At 41.5% G+C, this 11,685-nt stretch overlaps 1 long non-coding RNA gene across 1 annotated transcript; it reads left to right on the top strand.

The window, feature by feature from the left end:
- Window positions 1-478: 478 nt before the first annotated feature.
- On the top strand, window positions 479-8,613 carry LOC111826196. The gene is made up of 3 exons (XR_002829482.1): window positions 479-557; window positions 1,444-1,586; window positions 8,478-8,613. It is a non-coding gene; the product is annotated as an uncharacterized LOC111826196 (long non-coding RNA).
- Window positions 8,614-11,685: the final 3,072 nt, after the last annotated feature.

The following is an 11,685-nucleotide window of genomic DNA, read 5'->3' as shown; positions in this document are numbered from 1 at the left end:
GAGGGAATTTGAAATCACTCCGGAGCCTCCCCCCCGCCCCTCCTGCACAGGCGCCGCCTCTTGTCCCCGGGCCAGTTCCAGCACCCACAGGGATACCAAGACTTAATGGGGAACCCCCAGGGGTCCCCCAAGACACGAGACTCCCTCTGAGTCTCCTCTCTGTCCCCGACCCCGACCCCGGACCCAGAAACAGGGTTCTGGGTCTGGATACGGGGCCCAGAGCGGGAAGCGGCCCCCAGCAGCCATTGACCCCCACCTCCAGCTGCAAGGTCACCTGGGCGCTGCGGTGCCCCTGCCAGCCAGCCACCCGGTTCTGGACTCTCAGACTAGTCAATCCTTCCTTCCTCCGGGCTCAGCCTTTATCAGCCATCTTGGGGGGGGGGGGGGGGTAGAGCAGGGGAGGAAAGGCGGCCAGGTCCCTGGCTGCCTGGGTTCTTGGATCTGCTTGCATCAGGAGCGGGAGAAGCCTCATTCTGTTCGCAGGTCTCAACTTCCTCTACCCTTAAAGGGGCACTAAACTACTGGAAAACCGAACTTCCTAATATTTATCATACCTGGTATTTATACTTCCTACAGGGTGGGGCAAAAGTAGATTTATAGTTTTAAGTGAATGAAAGTTTATTTCCTGCATTATTGTTTATTAGTTATGGCCTTATTTTCCATACAAACGACTGTAAACCTACTTTTGCCCTATCCTGTATTTTTTTTTCTTTTTACCTGCTTATGTGTATCTCTACACATTAGACTGTGAAGGCAGGGTCTCAGTGTGTCTTAGCACACAGTAGGTGCTCAATAAATGTGTTGAATGAATGAAAGAACAAATGAATGATGACATGATGGCCTTCAAAGCCTTATAGCTGGCTCCTGCCTCACCTCTCCCTCACATCACTCTCATCTCCTCACCTCTTTGCTGTCCCTCAAACACATTAAACATGTTCCTGGACATTCTTTGCCCAGATCTCTGCATGGCCAGCTTCTCACCATTCAGTTCTCTCCCAAAGGTCACCTTCTGGAGAGGCTTTTCCTGAGCATGCCACCAGAACAGTCTACCTCTCCATCACTCCTATTTCATTTTCTTTGTAGCACTTACAGCTGTTTGAATAATTTTGCATAATTCCTTGTTTACATCTTTGTTTTCTTGTTATACACACACACACACACACACACACACACACACACAATCAACTCTACTTCATGAGGGCAGAAAACACCTGTCTGTCTTGTTTCAAGCTTTATTTCCTGTGCCTACAGGAGCTCAATACAAGTTTGATGAATGAATGAATTACTGAATGAGCACAGGTTTCCTGCCTCCTGGGCTCTAGTCTCTGAGTAAAACCACAGCTTTCTCCCTTCATCTCTTACCAGGTATTTGCGAATAAGTAAATGGCAAATTCTCTGGAAGTTGCAAATGCTTCTAAACTTACTGGCTTTTGTTCAACCTAGGAACCTGAAGAGAGGCTAAGGAGATACAAAAGTGAATGCGCTCAGCAACCAGTGGAGCCTCCTGTGACTGGCAGCAGGAACTCCTTGACCTCTGGCACAAACATCCAGAATTGGGTTCCAGTCAGTTGGTACAGGAAGAAGAGGTATGTCTTAGAGGAAAGAAAACATATATGGCCCTAGCCGGTTTGGCTCGGTGGATAGAGTGTTGGCCTGCGGACTGGGGGGTCCCAGGTTCGATTCCGGTCAAGGGCACATGCCTGGGTTGCGGGCTTGATCCCCAGTGGGGGGTGTGCAGGAGGCAGCCAGTCGATGATTCTCTCTCATCATTGATGTTCCTATCTCTCTTTCCCTCTTAATTCCTCTCTGAAATCAATAAAAATATATTTTAAAAAAAAACATATATGAGCTAGTGGGCCTGTGGGCGGGCTGCCGGGCCTCCATTTTCTGATCATAAGCTAAGATCTGTCATGTGGTAAAGGATGTCTGTGCCCCACCAGGAATGCCTGGAAGGCCTAGTTAAGATGCCAGAGCGTTGAGTTTTCTGGGATGTGGCCGAATTTTCTGGCAACAGTAGACAACCTAACTCCAAGAAATAACAAATAGAGGGTCCAAATGAACAAGCAGTTAAAAAGGAGCATGAACACCAGAAGAACCATGAAAGAAAAAAGGCATGATGCCTCCCCAGGACACAAAACCTTATAATTTGGAAAAAAAAAATTGGTCATAGTCACCATCTCATTTGAGCTTCGCAGCCACTCCAGGAGGAGTCAGGGCATGGAGAATTGAGGGCCCCTTTTCAGATGAGAGACTGAGGTCTAGACAAGAGAGGGACTTGTACAAAGTAAGTCTGTCAGGCAGCCTGGCCTTGCTGGGCACCTGCTATGTGGCATGTACCTGACCACGAATTCAGACAGGGAGGCCCAGGGCTCACATGCTGGTTGAGGACTGTCAATGAACATAAAGAAATAGGAGACTGGCAGGTATAGACACACCTGGGAAGACGATAGAATGGAGACGGAAGTGATGCAGCCTGAGTCAGGCCAGGATCCAGCTTGGCCTGTGGGAAGGACAGCCTAGAGGCCAGTGTGGCCAGAGCAGAGGGAGTGAGGAAGGGAGAAATAACTAGGGATGGGAGAAGATGCAGGGTCTAATAAGTTGTGGTGACTTTGGACTTTGGATGTCATCATTTGAACCATGATTCAACTCATATATTAAACAGACCCAGGTAGGGAGAGATGGATGAGAAGGAGGCTGATACCTGATCTGGAAGACTAAGAATCTGGTGGCCTGGACCATGGTGGGACTAAAGGAAGTGGAAGAGTGACTGGATTTAGGATAGGTTGTGGAGACTGAGTCAAGTGGTGCTGATGGTTCCAGGGGTAAAGGGAAGAGTGGCATCAAGGATGATTTACCCTGAGCACCCATGGGAAGGGAGGTTCATTAACTAAATGAAGAAGGCTCCCAGATGGCCTGGAAGTTGGCCTGGAAGTTGCTTGCAGATCCCCTCTGCTTTTCTCCTGCTCCTGCTCCTGTGCAGTCGCAGCAAGGTAGATCTGCTTTGGCCATGTGAATGTAAATGTGAATGTGGAGTCACAGGCACTGTGTGCTGGGCTAACTCCCAGCTCCCCAGCTCTCATTTCTACTGTTCCTCTTACTATCTGGGTGGTAGGACATGCCATATACATCTCCCACACCACACCCTCTCCTCCAGCATGCATTCCTAGAGCGACTGACTCCATGTCCTGGGGGGTGAGGGTGAGGAGGCTTTTTATCAGACTGTGTTTGGAATCCTACCTCCAAGATCCCATGACTGATAAGTCACCTGGTTTCTCTGAGCCTCAATTTCCTTAGCCATAGAAAAAGAATCCTTCACAGAATTGCTACTGGGACAATTGAATGCACTTAAATGAAAACATTGATGCTGGATTACCCAGTTGGGCAGACAAAGCGCTTGCGCGCACGCACACACACACACACACACACACACACACACACACACACGGTGTTCCAAAAAATGTATACACACTTTGAATAATTAATAATTCCAATGGGTTAAATCTGAAAAGAAAGAAACATCAATTGAGCTATCAGCTGTTAAGTGTGTATGCATTTTTAATCCTTATCCAAGGACACATTTTTATTGATTTTTAGAGAGAGAGAGAGAGAAAAGAAACACCGATTGATTACATCTCATACACACCTCGACCAGGACTTGAACCCGAAATCTAGGTATGTGCCATGACCAGGAATCAAACCCACAACCTTTTGGTGTAGGGGGCAACACTCAAACTAATAGAGCCACCCGGCTAGGGCAGAAATATTTTTATGAAAGATTTTGTTTGTCTGTAATTGGAAAAAAGATTTTGCTTTTATTTTCACCATTTCTTCCTCCCACCCCACCCCCTGCAAGATTTTGCTTCTTAATGTTTAAAAAATATATAGATATTACTATATACACACAAAGGCAGCAGAGAACATGGAAAGTTAGAAAAAACTTTTGTTTCTAGATAGACTGATTTCAAATACTCCTCTGGTTGCATACTGGTAAAATGGCGTTTACTTAAAATTTTATTGTGCCATCACAATCATTGTAATCGTGATGGAAATCAATGTTTATAAAGGAAACAACAGAATTCTGTGATTAAAGGTCATTTGTTTCATCACCCAAAAACACACAGATAAGAAAATGTCCTTGCTGTTAGGAAATAAACACTAAAGTATTTAGGAGTAAAGGACACAATGTCACCAATTTTCCCTTAAATGGTTCAGAAACAATAAGATGCATATATATATGAGAAAGGGAGAGTATAAAGCAAATGGGCAAAATGTAAATAAATGGAGAATCTGATTAAAAAGACATTTTAAGAGTTCCTTGTACTAGTATTACACTTCCATAAATTAGAGATTATATTGATTAAAAAGGTGCCCATCCCCCCCCCCCAAATTGATGTTGCCCTGGCCAGATAGTTCAGTTGTCTAGAACATCTTCCTGATATACCAAGGTTGTGGGTTTGCTCCCTGGTCAGGGCACATACAAAAATCAACCAATGAGTGCATTAATAAGTAAAACAACAAAATTGATGTTCCTCTTTCTATCTCTTTCTCCTTCTTCCTCTCTCTCTCAAATCAATATACTTTTAAAAAAACTTTTTAAAAGACTCAATATTATCACTTTATTCAGGAGATAATAAAATACAATACAGAGCTGACAATGAAAAATAGTTGAACATAGCCCTGGCTGGGTAGCTCAGTTGGTTGGAGTGTCATCCCGAAGCACCAAGGTTGTGAGTTCAATCCCCAGTCAGGGCACATAAAGTATCAGCCATTGAATGCATAAATAAGTGGAACAACAAATTGATGTTTTTTTCTCTAAAATCAATACATACCTAAAAATGTTGTTTAAAATAGCTGTACATAGAATTATATAAATCTGCTACATTTTCCAGAAGAGATCCAATCATGTAAACACAAAAGGAAAACCAGGCCTGGCCGACATTGCTCGGTGGTTGAGCATCAATCTATGAACCAGGAGGTCACAGTTCGATTCCTGATTCCAGGTTAGGGCACATGCCCGGGTTGTGGGCTTGATCTCCAGTGAGGGGTGTGCAGGAGGTGGCTGCTTGATGATTCTCTCTCATCATTGATGTTTCCATCTCTCTCTTCCATTCCTCTCTGATCTAAATAAAAAGTATATATATAACTCAAGGGAAGGCAGTTTGCCTGAAAGCCACAACTAGTTGGTGGCAAAGCTGGGACTAGACGCCGAGCTCCAGCCCCACCCCCCTACTCTGAGTAGCTCTGAGTGTGCTATATGCTAAGGAGTTTGGACCTCAGTCATCTCCTCATCTAATTGGAATAATAATAATAATCCTAATGCCTACTTCCCAGAATGTCTGAGGGATTCACAGAGCCCAAGTATGTGAAAGGACCTCATTGTAAAGTACTCAGTCTTAATTGCAGTGTCATTAGAGGTCATGTTCATTTGCAAAGTAGGTTCCTCACCTTTCATTTTCTTTTCCTTTTTTCCTCACCTTTCATTTTCAACAGGAACATCCTGTTAACCATTAGAAGGAATTCCTTTCTGCTTCATTATTTTTAAAAACTTTTATTTATTGATTTGAATTTTTAAAAAAATTGATTTGAGAGAGAGACATTTATCGGTTGCCTCTCCCCCACACCCCAACCGGGACCCAACCTGCAACCTGGGCATGTGCCCTGACCTGAAATGAACCGGCAACCTTTGGGTGCACAGGACGATGCTTAACCAACTGAGCCACACTGGCCAGGGCCTATTTATTGATAGAGAGAGAAAGAGAGCTAGAGAGAGGAGGGAGAGAGAGAGAGAGAGAGAGATCAATTTGTTGTTCCACTTACTTATGTACTTTCCATCCTCCTTCTATATATCCTCATCCAATATGCAATGTATTTACTTACTTATTATTGTCTACCTGACTGGAATAAGTCTTTGAGGGACACCTTATTTATATGTTTGACCACTGCTATATGTTGTTCATTGGGATCTAAAATAGGGCCTAGCTCATAGTAGGTGCTCAATAAATATTTGTTGGTGAGTCAGGGAACACAGGTTTAGGACTTACCTATAGCACTTATCTTCTCTAATGCTTGGATTTCTTCCTTAAAAGGGGGGCTCCCAATGTTTTCCTCATTGTGTTGCTATGATAAATTACATGATACATGGAAATGCATGTTGTAGAATACTGCCCAAGTGTTGATAGTGAAGAGGTCCTTTGGCTTAGGACATTGGCTTCTGGCATCTGTGTGACCTTGGAAAGGACACTCAAATTCCTTGGCCCTACTAGTATCTGCTTCAGAAGTTTACTGAGGGTTAGATAAGAAGCATGTGGAAACTAAACACAATGGCCTGATATGTAGTAATATTAACTACGGTCATTGTTGTTGAGGGACTGGAAAGGAAGGATTCCACTTCCTGGATTTGCTGTGGATCCGGACTCTGCCTCCTCTTTTGTTGTGGGATAAAATAGAGGGGATGGACCCCCTAGTGCAGACCTGTCCTTATCTCTTCTGGGCAGGCCCTCTTGCTCAAAGCTTCAGGAAGTGCATATACACAGCACGCTGATAACCCTGCCTGCAGGCTGGGCTTTGGAAAGTGATTACAGTAGTGCTCCCCCTCTACTCACAGGGGATACATTTCAAGACCCCAGTAGATGCCTGAAACCTCTGATACTACTGAACCCCATTATACTATGTTTTTTCCTAACCACACTCATGATAAAGTTTAATTAATAAATTAGGCACTAGAGATTCTTAGTAAACACTAAGAATAAAATAGAACAATTATAATAATATACTATAATAAAAGTTATGTGAATGTAGTCTCTCTCTCTCAAAATATCTTGTTCTATACTCACCCTTCTTCTTCTTGTGATGATGTGAGATGATAAAATGCCAAACCTATTCCTGAGTCTGTGTAACTAGACTTTACTTGCAGTAAATTGCTTGGTGTCACTTGTTTCAGATCCCTTGCTGAAGTCTTCATACAGGCTCAGTGCTTTCTGGTGCAACACATTGCCCTCAATATCAACACTTTTTCTTTTTTAAAAAAATATATTTTATTAATTTTTTACAGGGAGAAAGGGAGAAGGATAGAGAGTTAGAAACATCGATCAGCTGCCTCCTGCACACCCCCCTGGGGATGTGCCCACAACTAAGGTAAATGCCCCTGACCGGAACTGAACCTGGGACCCTTCAGTCCGCAGGCCAACACTCCATCCACCGAGCCAAACCGGGTAAGGCCAACACTTTTTCTTTCTTTCTTTTTCTTTTTTTGAACTACCATGCTCTTTATTCTCTTGATTTTCCTCCAGAATTTTAAATAGCTCTACCAAGAACAAATATTACAGAGTTTTTTAAATGAAAAACAATGTTTGGGTGCAGGGTTATCATTATTGTAGATACTATATACAGCCTTTAAAATCACCTGTTCAATGACCAAAGCTTTGAGAAAGTCATTAAAAGCATTTCCTCTTAATGTCAGGTGGGGTTCAATGCTGTCCGAAGCTGTTCATCAACACTTTTTCTCTTCATGGCCTCCACCCACAAATTTAATGCCTTTTCTATATTACCTAAGCACTCATTATGCACTGTGGCCATAACTTTTGTTGTTGTTGTTAATCATCACCCAAGGATATTTTTTCCATTGAATTTTTAGAGAGAATGGAAAGGAGGAAGAGAGACAGAGACAGAGAGACATCCACTGGTTACATTCTGCATGCCCCCACCAGGGCCAGGAATCAAGCCTACAACCAACATATGTGGTACGTGCCCTTGACCAGAATCGAACTAGTGACCCTTCAGTCCTCAGGCCAATGCTCTAACCACTGAGAAAACCTGGCCAGGGTTGTGGCCATAACTTTTATAGTTTAAGGTACGACAGCAAAACTATAACACAAATTTGTCTTTCCTTCTTCACAATCTCACTGATAGATTTATTCTTACCATAGATCTTAGCAACCTCAGCTTATGATTTTTTTCTTTCTTTATTAAGTCAAGAACTTTCCCCTTTTCACTTAAAGGAAGCATTTTATGGCTTCTCTGGCATATCCGAATTGCCAGCATCGCTATTCTTACGCTTTGGGGCCAACATGAAGTAAAATGAACAGAAGCGTGGCAAGGATGGCTACTGAGAGACTAAGGGGCGGGAAGCATACTCAGCCTGGGGAAGCTGGACAAAGGGATGACTCACGCCCTGAGTAGGATGGCGCGAGATTTTGTCAGGCTACTCAGAATGGTGCACAATTTAAAACTTAGGAATTGTTTATTTCTAGAATTTTCCATTTAATATTTTCAGACCATGATTGACCATGGCTAACTGAAACTGTGGAAAGAAAAACTGCAGATAAGTTGGAACTACTGTACTCAGTTCTGTTGAGCTGGGGAGTAATGAGAGAAGGCAAGGTGGCATGTCCAAGACCACAGGGCTTCCCCCTTGATTGTTATATTATTTTGTTCAGGGCCTGACAACTCAGTCTGCTTAATTTTTATTCATCTTTCAGGTCTACCTTCACCTGGCTTCCTCTCCCCTCTACCAGGGTTATGTTTGAACCTGCTCACAATCCCCACTCTCTTTCCTAGCATTTATCCCTTTTTAATGTCTTCAAATACAGTCTGTCTCCTCCATTAGATTGTAAACTGCATGGGTGAGGAGCAGTAATCTGTGTTGTTCACTGCTGTGTCCCTAGCACCTAGCAACAGGCCTCAATAAATATGTGCTGCTTGAATGAATGAATGAATGAGTGGACTCGTTAATTTTTAAGATAATAAAAATGGTCTAGAAGAGAAAGTTCTTCAGATAAATCCTCCAAGGTTATACCCCAAGGTTGTGTTCACAGCACCCAGCAGCAATTTGCATTGCAGTCTTAATCTGGGCCAGACCAGGCATTCCTGAGGAGAAAAACAAAGCAGACAATAGAGATCTGAGCCCTCGTTTTCTTAGGCAAAGGAGTCCTACCATGAATTTGAAATACAGGGTGAGATATCCAAAAGGTTGGAGTCATTATCACCACCACCCTCAAAACTAGGAATTACCAAAAGACCCTTTAAAGAGCAAATTTCTAGAGGGGACAGTTTAAATGTCCATTGAAGTTTAGGCCAAGGATCTTGAAAAGACTTAAACTTTACTCCAGGAATTACATATCTCAAATTTGTCCCAAGGAGAAATCTTGAGATTTGGAAGAATATTTTTAAACAGAGAAGCGAATTCATCACCCCAGCCTATGAAAAAATCAGAATTGGAGCTGTCTTAGAAATCCAACAATAGAATATTGTTTGTATTAATTTGCATGTGTAAAGATAAAAAACTAAAAATGGAATTGCCTCCTCTTCCTCAGCTTCCAGCAAGCTCATAGTCAATTTAACAGCTAATCAGTAATCTTGCCACAGCTCCATATGATGGTGAGTTTGCATCCAACCTGGTCCGGATTTACTATTTTTATTTTTTTAAACTCCTTTTTCACATGCCTCATCTTCTCTGCCTAACAGCCTCCCAACAAGGGAGCTTTAATCTGGTTCACTGTTTTGTCCCTGCACCCAGCAAGATGTGGGGGTGCATAGTAGGTGTTCAACAAAGACATGTTGCATGAATGGACTAAAGTATGTACAAGGCTGAACTCAAATCTTCTTGGGCAAGTTGGCAACTCCAAACCAAGTGGAAGGTACTGACCTAGCAATTCCATTCTAAGACAGAGTAACTCTATTCATCAGATATCTGTATATGCAAAAATGTTCTCTCTAGCATTTGTAATAGTGAAAACGTAGGCAAACCCTAAGTGGTTAAATCAGATAGGACTTTTCCATACAATGAAACACTATGCAGCTGGAAAAGAACTAGCAAATCTGAAAGTGCTGATAAGGCGAGAGCTCCAAGATATGCTGCTAAGTGAAAAGGCAAGATGCTATAAACAGTGTACACAGTGCACGTTTGAGTCCATGGTTCAAAAAATAATAATAATAATATGGAGAAAAAGTCGAATAGATCATTCCAGAGTGATCCTGGTGTGCCCCTAACCAACAAGTGACTGGGTCACACCTCTCTAAGCCCCATCTCCCCTCCTACAAAAAACAAGGATAAGAGTTAACACCTCCTGGTGGTGTTACTGAGAGGATTAAGGGAGAAAATGCATGTAAATGGCCAGCACCTCTCCCAGAGTGAGTACACAAACATATATTTGTTCAAATAGAAAATGATTTCCTTTATGACAGGATGGGAACAAAGATCATTTCACTTTTTTTTAACCCCCATTTTAAAATTTATTTTGTAAATGAATTCAAATTTACAAAAGAGTTGCAAGAATAATACAAAGCCGCTGTCACCAATTGTTAACATGTGCCATATTTGCATTACCCCTCAATTTTTTCTTGGAACATTTTATCTTCCTTTACCTTAAATACTTTTAGCATGTATTTATTTTTTTTAAAGTATGTTTTTATTGATTTCAGAGTGGAAGGGAGAGGGAGAGAGAGATAGAAACATCAATGTTGAGAGAGAATCATTGATCGTCAGTATGTACTTCTTAAAAACAAAACCATTCTCTTAGATAACCAAATACAATTATCAAATTCAGGAATTAAACATTGATACAATACTCTTGTCTAATCTATAGTTGTGTTCAAATTTCATCAATTGTCCCAATAATGTCCTTTTAAAAAATTGTGATAAAAAACACTACATAATGTAAAATTTACCATCTTAGTGTACAGTTTAGTAAAGTATATTCTCATTGTTGTGCCAAGAATATATTCTATAGCAATTTTGTACCTCCTCCAGGATCATACATTGCATTTAGTTAACTTGTCTTTTTTAGTTTCTTTTAATCTGGAAAAATTCCCCAGACTTCCTTTGTTGATGACTTTCATGACGTCAGTGTTTTGAAAAGTCTAGGCCAACTGTAATTTTGTGTGTTTGATATGTGCTTTTATAATAAAGGAGCTAATATGGAAGGTATGATTAGATAAATGGAATCATAGAAATATCCATAATTTTTGTTTTGTTTTCTGTTTTTGGTAAAAGAGGACCTGGAGTTTGTTTCTTCTGTCCTTGGGCTTCCTAGTGATGAGTTGTATAAGTTCTTTATATATTTTGAAAATTAATCCCTTATCAGATGTCGAATATGTTCTCCCATACTGTGGGTTCTCTTTTCTTTCGTTAATGGTTCTTTTGTTGTGCAGAAGCTTTTTAGCTTGATATAGTCCTATTTTTTATCTTTTCCTGAGTTTTCCTTACCCTTGGAAGTACAGCGGAGAAATATTGCTGTGAGAGATAGCTGAGATTTTATTGCTTATGTTTTCTTCTAGGATTTGCATGGTGTTGTGACTGACATTTAAGTCTTTTATCCATTTTGAGCTTATTCTTGTGTATGGTGGTCTAGTTTCTTTTCTTTCTTTTTCTTTCTTTTTTTTTTTTTTGCATGTGCCTGTCAGTTTTCCCAGCACCGTTTATTGAATTTATTCCATTATATGCTCTTGACTCCTTTGTCAAATATTAATTGACCATAGAGGCGTAGGTTGATTTCTGGGCTCTCTATTGTGTCCCATTGGTCTATATGCCTGTTCTTATGCCAGTATCAGGCTGCTTTGATTATAATGGCCTTGTGGTACAGTTTGATATCCAGTATTGTGAAACTGGATAAAGAAGGTGCAGGGATTAACTAAAGACCATATATGCATACTGCTTGGACACAGACAATAGTTTGGTGAAGGCCAAAG

This window comes from Myotis lucifugus, unplaced genomic scaffold (genome assembly GCF_000147115.1).
Source record: "Myotis lucifugus unplaced genomic scaffold, Myoluc2.0 scaffold_60, whole genome shotgun sequence".
Classification (NCBI taxonomy): domain Eukaryota; kingdom Metazoa; phylum Chordata; class Mammalia; order Chiroptera; family Vespertilionidae; genus Myotis; species Myotis lucifugus.
This window is presented reverse-complemented; position numbering and strand designations above follow the sequence as displayed.